Source organism: Dermochelys coriacea, chromosome 10 (genome assembly GCF_009764565.3).
Source record: "Dermochelys coriacea isolate rDerCor1 chromosome 10, rDerCor1.pri.v4, whole genome shotgun sequence".
NCBI classification, from domain to species: Eukaryota; Metazoa; Chordata; order Testudines; family Dermochelyidae; genus Dermochelys; species Dermochelys coriacea.
This window is the reverse complement of record NC_050077.1, coordinates 71,202,860-71,220,317: the sequence shown is the minus strand read 5'-3', so window position 1 is coordinate 71,220,317 and position 17,458 is coordinate 71,202,860.

The window sequence follows — 17,458 nt, the reverse complement described above, 5'->3', positions numbered from 1 at the left end:
AATGAGATTTGCAAACAGCTAGCAGAGCATCCATCAGGCCTGCAAGCATCTGGCATCCGACAAAGAAAAAGAATTCTCTGCTCTGTCCACTGAATAAAAGAAGTTGCTACCTCCGAGGACATGTTATTCAGCTGCTGTTCAGCTCTGCACAGAAACCCCATCAATGCAGCAGGAAAACGGTGGAGGAGAGGAGAGGAAGGGCCTCGGAAGGTATTTGTCCCACAGCAATCACTGCTCCGTTCTGTTGTGGCTCAGGATGTTCTGCTTGGGCCACGTGCAGCGGCCTGGAAGAGAGTGGGGCAGGACTATGCATTCTGTTGGGACGGGGTGGAATGGAAGGTCCGGTGAGTGCCACGCGGTAAAAGGATTTAACCAAGAGTGCACACTTTCCCGATTGCTGAGCTTCTTCCACTCTGACAAGCATGTGTCCCACAATTTCTCAGAGTGCCCCAAACCTGCCCTCTGTCTGCAGCTGCTGGTTACTGCCCCTCCGCTCTCTCATCCTTGCAAAACAAAGAGCCCCACCGGATTCTCTTACCCAGCTGTCGGTTCCCTTGTTTTCTCTCTCCATCCCTGCTTAGACTTTTGGCCTGAGCTTGCCCCCATTTCCAACATGAGACCAGACCCCAGCAACCTCCCCACCTATTGCTAACTCCACCTGACACCCTCCCTAGCCATTAGAGTGATCTGGTTCTATGGTCTGTCCATCTGGGAGCTACAGGGGTGGGGATAGATGGGGTGTGTGGTCAAATGACTTCCTTTGGTGCCTGTTGTGAAGCATGTGTCTAGAACAATTTGGCACAAACATCCACTGGGGGATGGGGAAAAAAACCCATTGCAAGCAGAGCCTGGCATTTTCATCCCTGCTAGGATCCATGAATCGTTCCTTGAAAGAATGCGCAGCTGACCCGGGGCCTTTGCTCCAATAGGCCAATTATCCCAATGCACTTCCCTCCCTCTGCATGCTGAACCCTCTCTCCTGCATTGCCCCTTCCAGCATTCCAGAGGAGACCGGGCTCAGTCATGCCCTGCTGAGCTCCGTTGCTGCGCTCCCTTCCACAAGGGATGTAGCGCAGGAAGAGAGTGAGTTGCTGGCCTCTTGGGACCTGGGCAGTGGCATGACTGGCAGGCAAAGGCTGCATAGGGTGAGGTTGAAGAGGGGACTTTTGTGCCCTTCCCCTTGTGTGGAGTAAGGGACTCAATTGGTCTTTCATGGGACCTCAAGCTATCAGAGTTCTCTCCTTGAGCTTCCACTGTGGGGGATAGCAGGGGTGTGTCTGGGGAAGGCAGCCCTAGAATAATCACTGAGGGAAATTGCACATGATGGAATAATGGAGGAATCCACCCAGTCAACAAGATGTAACTGGCTTGCATACATGGATTTTCTGGACCCAGTGAGTTTTGTGAGCTGGAAGAGGAGACACTGTTTGAATGGGTATCAGATTTTGGGGGCAGGGGTGAGCAGGAGAGACTACGAAACAAATAATTTACACTTTGCAAAATATACATGGGAAATTGCTGCAAGTTTTGGATAGTGTGATGCTTCAGGCTGGCTCCCAGAATTCCCTTAGACTCCCTAGCAATCCTGTGAAATCAACATGGGTTTGGAATAGGGGGTTAGTTTGTTTTTTGTTTTTAATTTAACCAAAGCAGAGCTTGGCTGTGGCTGCTGCAAGTGCACACACTCACACACGCCTACTTGCTTCCTCTCGTCAACAGCTCAGCAACACAGTTATCCATTGGCCACCTCTGGTGCAAAGCAATAACAGTGGGGGAGGAGGGACAGTGCACATGGCTTCATTCAGAAGTCCCAGAATAAATCTCATTAACAAATGCAATTAATGGGAGCTGGGCCCCATCCCCCTACCCACCCCAGACAGAGCCATACATAAAAATAACTGTTTTTACACAGCAGGTGCAGCCTGGCTTATCGCTGCAGACAGGAAATTACAGCGCAGAGCTGCACGTTTCACTTTTAATAACTTTGGCAATAAAGCGTCTTGTCAAACGAGGCTGAGACAGTGTGATAATGAAGCTTCCGCAAGGCCCATAATTGCACACTGTTCTCCCAGGGCTGAGCCAGCAAAGTGGGGCAGTTGGGAGGGTCCCCCGCTTTCCACCCCACGTGGGCTGCCCCAGCAGCAATAGGGCACTTCCACCCCTAATTCCTAAAACTATGTTAATCCAGCCACCCTGTCCCTTGAGGGCAAAGGCAGGATTGTTCCTCCTCCTCTGTGGTGCTCGTGGTATTGTCTCCCTCTCCCCCATGTATCCAGTACCAGCACTTTGCTCCGTCTGAAATCGAATGTCTCTTGGCAACCTCTCCCCCAGCATTGCAATGCCGTGACACTCTGCAAGGTGTCATCTCCTCCCTCAGACCTGATCAGAGGAGATGGCCTGTGCTTGCTCCTGGCTTTGTGGCCTCTTCCACCATATTCAGCACACCAGGAAGGCTGCACTCGGTGTCTGTATATCTAAGGGCAGGGAGGGATGGTGCCACAGAGAGAGAGAAGCAGTTATTGCTGTGCGTGAGTGAAAGGATGCAATAGGATCTCTCTCTGCCCTGTGCAGAGAGTCCGCAGCTGACCAGCATTAGCCATCTTCATGGTTGCTCTGTGTGCTGCCCAATAGAGTTTCCTCTGCCTCCATCAGGAGGAACACAACCTCTCTTGCACTTGGCTCTTCCTCTGCACATGGCAACTCAATAAAAAGCTTCAGGCTGCAGTCGCAGTGGGATTATCAAGGATGTGAGGCAGTTGGACGGAGATGGGAAAAAGAGGTGGGAAGAGTGCTAGGCCCTGGCAACTACTGACCCATCAGCATACCCCTGCTCCTTGCTGAGGTCATCATCAGCTAGAGATGCTTACCTAGACGTAAACTGTTGGCTTCCACGGTTGATGTCTCTGTTCAGTTAGTATTTATGGCCTCTTCCCACACCTGCCATTAGCTGTCTGTATACAGCAGCGACCTCTCAGCTGGACTTCTTGCCTTCCTGCTCCTGAGCTTGTTGTGGTTGACTGATACCATGAGACAAGCTGCCAGCCTGAGTCCAGTTCCCCATGGGCCTGTGTCCACCTCAGCATATACCACTGGCACCTTTGCTGGCCATCTCAGCAGAGGGGCCATGGAGGCTGAACTCTCCTGCCATCTGCAGAAGTGGCCCCTCCAGGTCAGGGATGGAGGCAGACGGCCGAGGGACAATGTGGGGAGAAGGAGAGTTCCCAATATCACCTCCTGTGCTGTACCTCCCTATGGCGTAACAGGAGAATTCAGTCTCCAGCACGCATCATAGATTCATAGGTTTTAAGACCAGAAGGGACTCTTAGCTCATCTAGTCTGGCCTCCTGCATAACACAGGCAATGGAGCCTCCCCCAGTAACAGTTGCATCAAGCCCATAACGAATGGTTGAGCTAGAGCAGATCTTCTAGAAAGACGTCCCATCTTTGTTCATCTGTGATTGACATTGCTGTCAATCCAGCGCTGACACTGATGGTAATAATAACAATGGGGAAACCCTCCTGTTCACCCATAAGCAACTGACTGATGACCCAGCTTCCAAGGCAGCGCCCTGAGCGGCAACCAGTCCATTTATCACAGCGGGAGTTTGAAAGGGGAATGCTTCTCTCTTTTAATTGCCCAGCCCTGTTCTTTGAATCGCTGCTTGCTCAATAATCTTGCCTCCCTCCCACAGATGCGTGTCCCGGCTGTTTAGCTCTACATCTCAGGGCAATCAGCGTGTGCTCAGTGCACCCAGCAGGTACGGCAGGGGCACGGGGAGAGCTTGTGATGGCTGCGTTGAAGGAAAGCGAGCACAGGGAAAGATGGAGGCTCAGGGAACGAGACTGGAGCATTTAATTAGGGAGAGAGCTAGTGTTGTAGGCCTGGGCTAGAGAGGACAGGAGAGGTGGCGTCTGAAGAGTCATGTAGTCAGCGAGTGGCAGAGACACTGGGGGTAGCAGGAGGGCAAAACTTACCACCCATTGTAATTGCCACTTCATGCTTAACAGTCCGTTACCTCCAAACTAGGAATCCTTGTGTCACTTCTTGTATGACTTGTATCACTTCTTTTATTTGTCTGGACTGGCCTTTCTGAAGAAAACTCGCTCTGATGGAGTCCTCCTGCTGCTCACACCTGCCTCCAGGCTCGTTACTCAGCTTCATCTCAACTTTCCCCTCTGTTCCTCTGTTGCTGCCCCCCTGCTCCATACTGCCCCCTTCAAATCACTGAAACCCCTCCACATCCTCTCTCTCCCCATTTTCATTTGTAGCCCCTGTGGGACACAGAATGGCCTCCTTAACTATACCTGCCTGCCGATGTGATGGGTGACTGCGGGGGCTGCTGGAAGAAAGCCCCACTCCTGGGTTCTGTAACTCTGCTGAGCCACAGGTGACTGGAAGATGCCGTGGTGCCCTACAGACCCCAGGGACATTCAGGGTCCCTACAGAAGCCCTAGTCCAGTAAGTCCAAGAAATTTGGTTAGGTCTGGAGCACAGGGTCTTCCCCAAGCCCCAGGACTTCCCCCTCCTCTGTGCCGCCTTCCCTTCCAAGATGTGAACTGGGCCCCTCTTCATTCTCAGACACTAAGCTAACAGGAAGCAGGGGCCAGGGCATCTTTGCTGAGCTGGCTCACCCTCGTCCTAACCACCTTCTCTCCCTGCTGGCTAGTCCCATTTGCCAGGCATTGCCTTTGCAGGCTGGGAAACAGGCAGAGGTACACCATGCTCCTGATCAACCTGCTAATGTGTTAAAACTACACACTGGGAAGTTACCACCCGTTAGCTAACATTTGGTTAAAAATCACCTCTTTTCCCAGTAAAGGCACTCCCCTACGGGGGGTTGCATGAAGCTTGATTAGTTAATGTTTGTAAAATAGCTGAGATCCTTCCATGAATGTTGGTCCAAAAGGACAAAACATTGTTATTGGCATTTCACTTTAAGAATGCCTGTCTGTCCCCATGAAGTGCACTTCTCCCTGCACTCCTGGCACTGCAGACCCCTCCAGAATGACCCCTGGGATGGTGGGCTCTGGAAATGGCAAAGCCAGGTCATGCATGTACACAAGTCTGTGGCTGCCTAACACAGCGAAGACCAGTGGGAGATGATATGTAATGGGATGATCTGCAGCAGCTCTGCTTGGACTCCATAGGCAGTGCTCCAGCTTCTCAATAATAACTTCTTTAGGAGTCAAAATGAGACTCGGCCAGTCTGGGACTGAGAAATGAAGCATTTTGGAGTCATAGCAGGAACGTGCTGCTGTTGTTGGAGCCCTCTGCCCGTTGCCTGGCTCCCTGGGCAGAGAGGAGGCATTGTTATCTGGCATTAGCACTCTCAGGGACTTTACCTGGAATTACTGATCCACATTCATAAACATGATCATGCTAATTGTCTGCCACAGCAGCTGCTCTCGCCCGTCACTGCCTCCTCCCTGTGCTGGGACATCGCATGTATTCATTTCCATTCCCAATCCAAATGTCAAGATGTCTTTATTCCACAGCCTACTTTGATTAAGGGGGACAGGAGGAGGCTAGAGACAGAAAGAGAGAATGCAGGGACAGCAGAAACAGACAAGGACAATGGACTAAACTGTGACCTGGTATAAGCCTGTGCATCTCCATTGACTTCAGCTGAGTTGCACCAGCTTACACGAGGCCTGAATTTGGCCCAATGACAGAGCATGTCAGGAATATTGGTCTAATAACCACTGACAAACTTTCCTTTGCCCTCAAGCCCAAGAGCTTTACAGACCAATATTCTGCAGAATCCAGGTGTGATGAGTCATGTACACAGTGTGAATAGCTTCTGTCTAAATAGCAAGGATTATGGTGTAACAATTAAAATATTGCAGGACAGGAAATGGCTAACGATCAACAACCAAGCCATCCAACCTCATCTAGCCTTCTAAGATCACACTTGCTTCTTTCTCACTCTGAGCCAGGCCAATTATTTGTAGTGAATTATTCATTCTACAAATTTAGCTCTTTAGTCTATCCACGATATACTCAGTTTTACAGTTTTGTTCATTATTCAAGATTGTTCAAATGCTTTATGGAAATATATCTCAGCCTCTGGGTTCTATGTAAATGATTCACCTTTGCTTCTTTGTGCTGATTGATCACTTAATTCACATGGCTTAGTCTTTTATTTCTGATTGGATCACTGAAACTTTCCCGGACCAGAGGAAGGGAAATGACAGATTTCAAGAGGGTGTGGTGAACATATCTATCCTGCACCAACTTTCACACGGACATGAGGAATCATGAACTTTCACTTTCCACAAACATGTCTGGGAACAAAGGAAGCTCACTTCTCTGAACGCGTGCTGAAAACAAAATGGGGACACAAATGTCCTCAAAGTTAATGTGCAGTCAGATAAGTGTAGGTAGACTGCTGTACTCACACAGAGGAAAATGAAGTCTGTAGGCATTGGGGGTCATGTGCATTGGTCGAATTGCAGGATCAGGGCCATAATCTGAACTAATGGTTTTTGCATAGTTCACCCAGCTCTAGTCTGGCTGGTGGATGCAAAGTGATGGCTGTGCGACTACTTTCCTGTATCCTTTCTGAAACATAAAACCAGGTAAGATGTGCTCAGGGGGCAATTGCAGCTTAAAATTAGCTCTGAGCTCTTGTTAATAATGACATAATACAAGAAATGCAGAAAAAAAATTGTGGTTAGTCAAATAAGCTGAATCCACTATATTCAAATGTAAAGCAATTTTGACTTTTCTGTTTCCATGCCTGTGAGCAAGTGGACAGCTGGGATGCAGATTGTTTAGGGGCATATGACCTCAGTGTCCCCTCGCAATCTAAGCAATAAATAACAGGCTTGTAAAACTGAAAAAGGCTGTTTTCAAAACTGCTTGTGCAAGAGTTTCTTTGCAATTAAAAGGAAGTGTTATAACTTTGCATGAACTTATGCAAATTGCATGCTCTTTTAATATATACGGTTTGCAAAACAAGACCTCTGAGCAAAGATCAAGAGAAATGGATGTGTTTGGTCTCACAAACGCTGACTGATAAGGTCTTATAAATTCAGAAAGAGATGTGTTAGAGGAAAAGAATCCATTAGTCTTGTTAGTCCATCAGAACAGAACAACAGTGATGGGCTTAAACTGCAGTAGGGAAATTTTGGGTTACATTTTAGAAAAACCTCTACGACTGGGTGCAGTTGAGGAAGTCGGTTATGGCTGCCTGATCCTGGGGCTAGTTCTACACTGTCCCCAACCCAGTCAAAGATTATAGCAGCCTCTAAGATCTTCTAATTTATGCTAGCTAGCTGTGGTCTCCAGGGTATGTCTACACTGCACATGAAGCCCAGGCTCTGACTCAGTTTGAGTTCAACGCCCCCTTCTGTTCACATGCAAATCAGTTTGATCTGGGTCAGCAAGTGTTCAGGACCCAGGTGTTAGGACTCTGCTGGGGGTGGGTCTCCGCCAAAGTCCTGCTGTGACTCGGGTCCAAGCCCTGTCTTTTTGCAGTGTGGATGCAGGTGAAGTCGCAGACCTGAGTCCGAAGGTCTGCATAGTGCAGTATGGACAGGTTAGCAAGGCTGTGAGACCTGGATCAAGCCATTTTAAACCCAGGTTTACAGTGCAGTGTGGCTGCTCAAGCACAGGCTTAGAAACACCATGTCCACAAGCCCGAGTCCCACCAACCCGAGCTTAGTGTGTACTGTAGACATGCCCCAAGAGGCTGTCAGTGATAGCAGGGAAACAGTATGCTGTAGCCATGCCACTTCCCCGTCCCAGGGACAGCAGACTCCAGCGATGCCGGATCTAAGCCTGCTGGCAATTCCCTCCCTCTGAGGAGAGCCAACCTTTTTCAGGCTGGCAATGCAAAGGGGCTGCAGGATCTGGTCCTCCAACTCTAAGACCAGTTTGGTTCTAGGAAGAAGCTGATGAGAGATGCAGTGAAGTCACCAGCACTGGAAATGCTCAAGGCTAGATGCCCACCTCTGGCGGACTGAATCACGTGAGAATTAACTTAGTCCTGGCTTGGAGACCCCACTACCTGTCTCTGCCAACCCAAAGGATTCTGAGCCTTTCTATTTGAAATAATGTCTGTGGCTATTCCACTTTCCCAACGAGTTCCTTTGAGTGAAGAGACAACCTCTTACAGAAGAGAGAGGCACTCACTAGAGCCATAGAAAGAGGGAGTCTCAGAGTCTACGGGTTTGCCATTGACTTCAATAGGGCCAGGATTTCACCCTGTGTGAACTACTGATTTACCAAGGGATTGTGCCTAATTTCTTAGTCAGGCAACACTGCATATGTGTGCATGAACCCAAAGCGTAGCATACAAGGCAGAGGATGTCAATGCACTCGTTAACATCAACATGATCTTAACAAGAGTTTGCACCAAGTTACCAGCAGTTACCGATCATGGACGGATTCAGGGGATCATTAAATTAGAGTATGTCTACACCAGAAATTAAGATGCGATTACAGTGCAGGTAAGCTGGCTGTCTAGCCTTGAACATTTTCAAGAGTTTGCACAGCTTTGCTGGCTGGAGAAGCCAGGATATGTATATCGTTCTGTACCTCCCAGCTCTGTGCGGGAACCAAGGAACAATAGCCCGTTTCTGCTAGCTGCAGTGTACATGTAATTTCTTCCTGATGTACTTTCTACCAATCTCATTTCCAATGGCAGCTGCTAGTAACTCCGTGAAATTTTTCTCAACTGTCTTGGTGCACCTGGTATTTCTGCAGACAGAGTGTTGAAGGACGAGATTGCTGTCTCCTGCGGAAAGAATCCTCTCAGGTACATTAACTGCACTTTCCAGGCCACTGAGGAAGACATGGCAGCATTATGTAAAGGTCACAAAATGCTACCAACCTGCTGACTGCTTTTGAGCTGGAACAAAAGGAGGTGGTGGAGAGAGAAAGAGACACAGAGCAATAGTTCTCACATGATCTCAGCCCCGTAAATAGCTCTGCCATGGAAAAACTAGAGCTGAGCCTATATTTCCCAAAATATTATTTATGGAATAAATGTGGTCTGTTCTTCTGCTCACATAATATCTGTGCCCTGATGATGGTTCCCAAATGTAGTCGTTATTCTAAATAAATCCACTTTTTCAAATTTATTTCCCCATACAGATTGGTCTGCAACAGTCCCCTGTGAGTGTCCAGTATGCACTATTCAGGCGGCGAGGGCTAGCTGTGATTGGCCAGGTAAGTCACATGATCTCGAGCTTATTTCTCTCCTCTGATAGGGTGAGCCTGAAAGCACTTCCTTTGCAATTCTGCAAGTGGTAAATTAAGAAATCGGTTTCTGTAGAGGTCTGTGCATGCTTTCCACGAACACCTGTGCCAGGAAAAGTCAGCTGCGTTAATGGTCATGGTCATGGAAAGTGACCACAAAGGGGGCTTGAATGGAAACTCAAACACTAGATTCTGCTCTGATCTACAGCGACGCAAACCATGAGTAACTCCACCAAAAAACAATTAGAGATTCTCACTTATCCCAGATTATCTATTTACCACCATATTGGGGTCCCTGTGCAGCCAGCTCCCCGGCGTGTTTTAGGATCTGAGGACTTCTGCAGTAGGAAAGGAAAAAACAAGAGGGGATTTTAAATGCATAATTGACTATGGAAAAAGCTAGTGAAGCTAAGCAAAATAGTAACTGCAGTTCAGGTAATAAAAAAAAAACTGTAACAGAACTAATCCTCTGTGACTCATGGAGAAGGCTGTCTCCATAAGCCTGTGCTAACAACTCCTACTCACGCTCTTGGCGTGTGTATACCTGCACTGATTATGGTTTTTGTTTCTCTGTGTGCAAGTTCACTTTTGTTTCAACGGACATGGGCATCGTATTATGGTCCGATCACTCCCCGCTAACAATTACTAGGCAGGATAAAGCAAGGCCAGCGATTCCAAAAGAATAAAAGATTAAGAATTACCTACAGCAATATCCCATGGGCTCACAGAATATAATAAACAAGATTAGAAATGGCTACAAAACCAAATGACCTTCCAGGGCCCTCCTAGGAAGTTATTGTGGGACTGTCATTAGGGGGAATTAATTAGCTTAGCAGCAGGGATGGGGGGGGGAAATGTTTGTAATAGACGGCTGCAGATTTAGGGAAGAGGTTTAATAACTAGGAGAAATACATAAAAGGAGAGGAACATAAAAATTAAATTACAGTTTGAAGCCAATTTAAACCTTTTAATTTCTGAAAAGACAGAACAAGCCCTCAGGTGGTGAAGAGGGGAAAGCAGTAAGACTTAGAATTGCTCAGCCAACAAGCTTAGGGCAAAGAAGGAGGAATGAATGGCTGCAGCAATGAGACTGCAAAGGGAGGCGTGCGTCATCTCCCAAAAGATATTGGTTCTTATTCCCCCCCATCCCGGGATACTCCCATCACTGACGTCAATGGAGTGCCCCTGGCATCACGCTGGGGTAAGAGAGAGGAGAATCAGGCCCAGACAATGCAAGCCACCTACTTTAAACAAAGAAATAAGAAGGGTCTGGATTTCTGCTCCCAGCTTCCACACCGCGGGTGAGCAGGACACTGAATTATGAAGGAGCAAGGGGAGTGGAATTCCAGCTTGTATGCTTTGCTGATTTCCGCTCCCTCTCTGCCAGGAGGGGGGGATGGGCTAGCAAAAAGGCTTTTGAGTTTCCCATGGTACTTGAGTGCATGCAGGGTCATGATGGCCAGTCAGAGGAGGCAAATTGTCTCACAACAGAGCTGGTTCTCCTTGGGCCTGGGTCAGCTTTCCAGGTTCACTCTCTACAGAGAACTAAAGCTGAAATGAGTGGGATGTCTGACCATGCCCAGCCAGCACTAGAGACGATCAGGTGATATGCACTTGTAAGCACCGTGATCTATGGATAATTTTACTGCTACGACAAAGGTCTCAGCTGGGATCTCCATGGACACTAACTGCTCTGAGCACTGCCACGGGCAATAACTTTCCCAGTATATGTCTGGGCTGTTATCAATACAAGCCCATTGGAATGTCACATTCAATAACAACATTAGACACTCACATCCGCTCCCATCTTCAGAGAGCTTCACTGCATTCCTGGCTGGGCAGAGAAAGGGTACCAGTCCCAGAGGACAGATGGGGAAACTCAGGCACAGAGGGGGGAGTGACTTACCCAAGATCATGTGGTCAATCGATGGTGCAGCTGGCCAGAGAACCCAGGAGTGTGAGTCCACGTTCCCTGCTCTGACCAGCATGCTCCTGCCTGGAGACAGAAATGGATCAAAGGAGTCCCAACTCCAGTGATCGCTCTGGCCTTCTTGACAACCTGGGCATGAGAGCCTGCCTGCTGATTGCCAGGCTTCCAGCATGTGCAGTAGGCATATCAGATACGCACTTCATCCATTGGAGATGGGCATGAGGGACAGACTCACTGTACATGACCTGTCACAGGTCAGGGCAACTGTACCTGTATTTCCTTCTCATGGTCCAGCAAGGGCACCCACTCTAGGCTCCAGACTCCTCAGCCATCACCTCTCTTGGGTGGAGACATGCTGCTCTCTCCCTCCTCACGGGGGTATTTCCAAGCTGCACCGTTCCCCAACTATACTGTGATATCCCCACAACACCTCAAAGATAGCACCTAGTGCAATTGCCACGGTTAAACTGCTGCACAGCTCTTTCTAAGCAAGCACGTTTATTCTTAAGGTGAAAGCAGTGCAGAGAAAACAGATTAAAACAATGAAAGAACCCCCCACAAGTGCTAAAAAGCTTACCATAGATCACCCCAACTCCAGCCAGGCTCTGACTGGTGAACAGTTCTGCAAGTCCCACACAGGGGTTCTTCTGTGGTCACACGTTCCTAACAGCTCTCACTCAGAACAGGCATCCAGTCTTATGGGGCTTCAATAGGCCAAAATCCTTTCAGCCCCTTCCTAAGGTTTACCACCACCCTCAGATCACAGGTCCTGTCCATTTGCTGGGTCAGAAAGAAGGCCCTAAATCAGTTTAAACTCAGATTATTTATCCAAAAGTCCTTTCTTTGTTTGCTAGTCTCTAGAGAAGCCAGTCTGACCCAGTATATGCAAGTCTCTCAAGCCGGGGTTGGGGGGAGGGTTCCTCTTGGGAAGTGTTACATCCCTGAGTGAATTTGCCTAATAACGACCCCCTGGTTTTAGTACCTGGAGGAGCCATGGTTACCCTCCTCCATGGAACAACATACAATCCCTGGCTCACAATGCTACATACATTTAATTCAATAAGGTTTGTCCAGGACATTGTAGGAAATTGCCAGTTCTGTCGCAGTATGTAAAGGGGGCACTCCTGTAGCCCCTCAGGGACTGACATGGGTGGGCAAGACGTGGAATGGGTGCTCTGGGCCTGGCTGGGCTCACTCGCCCAGCCCCTGGGGGGTGGACATTGAGTGGGTGAGGTGTGGATTGGCTGCTGTGCTCACTGGCCCTGTCCCTTATGGAAGACTAGTGATTTTGTTGTTCTATAGCTCATCTCATGACAACAAGTCACAGTCTGCCTTATGGTGCATGGCCTCCACGTCGACACCGTGCCCCACACTTGCTGAACTGTTGAACACTGCCTGTGTTTCCTCTAGCTCCCCACCGTTGTGCTCTCTCTGGGGTACGGCAAGGTGAATGGAGTGCATTAGGGGTGTGATTCATGGATACCCTGGGGCAGCCAGATGCCTCCTCTCTGCTTCTGATCACCTCATTTGTTGCTTTTGTGAGCATCTCAAGGGAAAGCAATGAGAGGGTGGGTCTGAAACCCATATTTACATCTGCCAGAGCAAGCAGCATCCAGCAACCTAGCACTGTCACCCCAGGGAACCTGCACTCCTTCCAGGAGTCCGATCAAGGCTAGTTAGTACCTGGGCATCAGCACAGGCCAGAGGGAGAGAACCAGGAGCTCTGGGTATCAGTGATTTTGAGCAGACTTTCATACAGTGTCTCACAGTGGGGTCTGTGTATGTTCGTCCTTGAGGGTTTGTGTGTGTACGTGTGAGAGAGATCAGGCAGCTTCCCGGGATTGTGCACATCTCCAGCTCTATATATCTGCACACTCTGCATCTCCCCAGGCTTGCGTGTAGATCTTTGTGCGCTTGCTCACTCATCTTCTCTCCTGTCTGCTGCTCCCCATCCTGCTGTCACTCCACTCCTGCCTTTCACTGACGCTCTGCTTTTCATTCACCTCCTGCTCTATTTCCCCATGCACTTTGATTGGTTAAGTGCAGGGGGCTGAAGGAAATGCCATTCACACTTTTGCCCTACAGCAAGCTTTAAAGAAGCTGTTCTTCTCCAGAACTCAAACCACAAAAAAGTTCAGTTGAGTTCTACTATCAACACTCAGACTCACAATGTTCGAGTGGCTTCAGAATCCCCTGTGATGCACTTCAAATGTCTCCAATGAGAAGCAAATGAACATAACCATATCCACTTCTCCAACCCCACACAGAGCCTCTAATGAGCCACACATGCTGTTCACTTAGCTCCTACTTTTATCAAAGGCAGAACCTGCAGTTTTGCAGTTACTATAGTTTTTGGAACCACAGCAACAAAATACTCCTTGGCAGTAATTTTAAGGGCAGCTCTCTCTCTCTCACACACACACACACACACACACACACACACACACACACACGCTTCAGGACTTCCATGTGTGTCAGAGATACAAGGTACTGTAAGGTGACATAAATGGATCATGTACATTTGCTATAGCTAGGCAGGGTAGTTGAAATCACAAACATTGCAATAACGGCATGAATAACAACAGCTGCAATGATATGCAGAGGGAGGCAGAAAAGCAACCCGAGTTCGTCAGTGCTCTGTCACCGGTCAGCACAGCCAGTATGCTGGTAAGTTGGTGCCCTCTGCTCACTATTGCAGGACTCAGCATCTCTTGGCTTTCCAGGTGCCTGGTTCCACACCCTTGTACATTGTTTTCATCTTAAACATCCATTTTTTGTCTTTTTTTCCATTTTCAAAAGCACATGTCAGGGCCACAGGGCCAGGCATTGCCTGGACAGCCAATCTGTGGAGCAGGACATAGGCATGCCACTGCCTCCTGAATAGGCACCACCACCTTGGAATTGGCTACAGTGATCCACGTGCCTGCAGAGAGGATTGTATTAGTAGATTTTAAAGCCACAATGGACCTTTAGATCATCTAGTCTGACCTCCTGCACCAATTAGGCCATAAATCCTCACCAGTGACCCCTGCATCAAGCCCATCACTTCTGGTTGAGTTTTTTGAAAGACATCCAGTCTTTAAAGGCTTTAAGCAATAGAGAATCTACCATCCTCTAAGTGAGACAAAGTCTTTATGACTAAGAAATAGGGGAAAGAAAGGCCACGCACTCCTTCCACCACACTGCTCCCAGGACAAGAGAGGCAGACAGGTTCATCTGTCAACATGCTAAGCAATAGCAAATTGGCCTTGCTGAAAGATCTGGGGCCAGGTGGCTTCTGACCTAGCTCACTGAATTGCAGCACTTCTGTGTATGAACAGACTCATAGACTCTAAGACCAGAAGGGACCATCATGAGCATCTATTCTGACCTCCTGCACATTGCAGGCCACAGAACCTCACCCACCCACTCCTGTAATAGGCCCATAACCTCTGGCTGTGTTACTGAAGTCCTCAAATCTTGATCAAGTTACAAGATTCCACCATTTACTCTAGTTCAAACCAGCAACAGACCTGTACTCCATGCTGCACAGGAAGGAAAAATCACAAGAAAAATCACCCAGGGTCTCTACCAATCTGACTGGGGTAAAAATTCCTTCCTGACCGCAAATCTGGTGATCAGTTAGACCCTGAGCATGTGAGCAAGACTCACCAGACACCTGGGAAAGAATTCTCTGTAGTAACTCAGAGCCCTCCCCATCTAATGTCCTGGCTCCAGCAGTTGGAGAGATTTGCTAATAGCAGTCATGGATGGGCCATCTGCCATTGTCGGCAATCTCACTGTACCACCCCTCCCATAAATTTATCAAGATCAGTCTTAAAACAGGTACAGGGATGCTGGATTACTTTTTATAGCAGGGGTGCTGAGAGTCACTGAATCAAACTGTAAACTCTGGATATAAGGAAACCACATGAAGGCTCTAGCACCTATGAACAGGTTAGGGTTTTTGCTCCCACTACTGCCCCGGGAAGGCTGTTCCAGAACTGCACTCCTCTAATTGTTGACCTAATTTCAAGTCTAAATTTATTATCACCAGTTTATAGCCATTTGTTCTTGTGCCAACATTGGCCTTAATTCTGCTCACTCCCTGGTGTTTATCACTCTGGTATATTTATAGAGAACAAGCCGTATCTCCCTGCAGCTTTTGTTTTGTTAGGCTAAACATGGAACAGATGCTTCCCCAGCCACAGCTCAATGCTGATCACAGTGTGTGTGTGTGTGGGGGGGGGGGGAATTACTATGTGTTTATTACTGGTAGCACCCCCAATGTACCCTAAACTTTCCCTACAATGCATGATCCTTGCCCCAAGGAGCTCACAGTTTGAGTCACAGGCAAAATGCTGCCTTTTACTGTAATAGGATGGGTCTGCCCCTTTGTTTCTTTGGGAGGAATGGAGGGAAAGATCAAGGTGAGAGGGAGAATATGGGAGGAATGGGGGAAGAGTTAACAGCAGTGAAAACAAAGGGGAGCAAGGAAACCGGAGCTAGCCCGGGGGGAGAGGGGGCAGACAAGAGGGCATGGAGGAAGGAGAGGAAAAGAGATGTTGCTTTCCAGAAAAGCATGGAGAGGAGACAGAAAAGGAGTGTTAACTGGGAAGGAGAGACCAAGTAGGGGATGGAAGGAGTAGAGAAGGGAATAAATAAGTGGGAGGATTCCAGGTGGGATCAAGGAAACATACAAACACTCTGGGGTCCGTGGCGGAACTGATTGGCATCTTTTGTCTAAACCTTTTTCCCAACCAAAAAATGGTTCTGGTGTTTGTTTGCCTGCAATGGACATTTTCACTGAAAGCTTTTTTGTGGTCAAATTTTTTTGGTTTTTCAATGAAAACCCCCAATTATTTTTGGTACCCTTCCCCCACACCTTTTCCAGCTGGGAAAAAAGGAAAGAAACAGGCGTGTGGGTGGATGGGGAGGGGGCCCGGTTGATTTTTGTTTTCATTTAGTCAGAAAAACTCCACAAAGTATTTCGGCACACAACACCCTTTTTTCTTGTTTCGTTCAGAACGTTTCACGGAAAGAACGGAGCAATTTCCAGCCAGCTGCACTGAATTCAGGTCGCTTTCCTGGGACTGTCCTGGCCGTCACCCTTGTTCTTTACACTTGTGGGAAGAGGTGGCTATTTGGAGTCCTTGTTCCACCAGCCCTGCCAGCTCCTCTGGATTCTATAGTCAAATAACTGGCAACCCCAGCCCTCACCAAAAATAGCCCCAAATTCACCAGTGTGTGTACACAGCCCTGCCCACCCCCCTCCAGCCCCTGGGCCTGTCTGCCTCACACCAAGACCTGGCATCCCACAGCAAACAATTCCATTTCAATAGCTGTTCCTTTCTGAGAGCCCCCAGCAGGCATCTGTCCCTATTAGAAATCTTATTTGCACCGGAGGAGAGTGCAAATTACAGTCTCTCTCTGACGTGGATTGTAATGCAGGGAGAGGCTGAGAGCAGAAGCTGCCACTGTTAATAAGGGGTGAGTGGGCGGGCAGGTAGGGAGCCCTGGGTGGCAAATAAAGGAATCCAGTAACTGTCTGATGTAGCTAAGGCAGGAGTTGTGGCCTTTAGAGCACTCCGAAGCACCGTCTGAGAGCCCCAACAGCGCAGGAACAACATAAGCAATGCAACAGGCTGTCGCATGATGCTGGGCTCTCTCCCTTTTGTCTTGATTCATAAGGCAGCGATCGAGTGGGAGATGCTGCTGTTTGACAGATACTGTAGATGGACACATACTGCAGTGCGGCTAGAAGAAACAGATACTGCAGTAGAGGAAGACACAGCCTCAGCGGGTTCAGGGTGGTTAGCTGAAAGTGTGTGGAGGAGCTGTTCCGGGTTCTTCAGTTGAAGGGTTACCAGCAATTCCCCATTCAGGATTCCCTATCTGACCTTTGCAAGCACCTGTGCTGTCTCTCTTCGTCTCCCTCCCACCTGCGACACAAGAATGGCATCAATACTAATGCGAACTCACCATACATGGCCAGGGCCCTTTGCCTTGTGAATGGAAGACAGGGAGTGAGGAGGGGGAACAACACACAGTGCGAGCAAATTTCCAATTAATCAGAAACAGGCAGAGCTGTTAATGAAAGTCCTCCTCGTGGCCTGACAGCATGTTGAGAGCTGGCCAGACACTGGTCTTTGGAGTGTGAGTGAAGTACCGAGTCCTTTTCTAAATCCACACACTTCCTGTTAAAGGGTCACTCCTGCCCTTTTGGGCATGGCTAAGATTTTGGGGTTTTGCAAAGCGTACAAAGAGGGCTTGTGGTTGTGACAGCTCCCACCCAGGGTTCCTTTCCAGCTGGCAGACTGGCTATCTTCAGAACAGAAGTACCC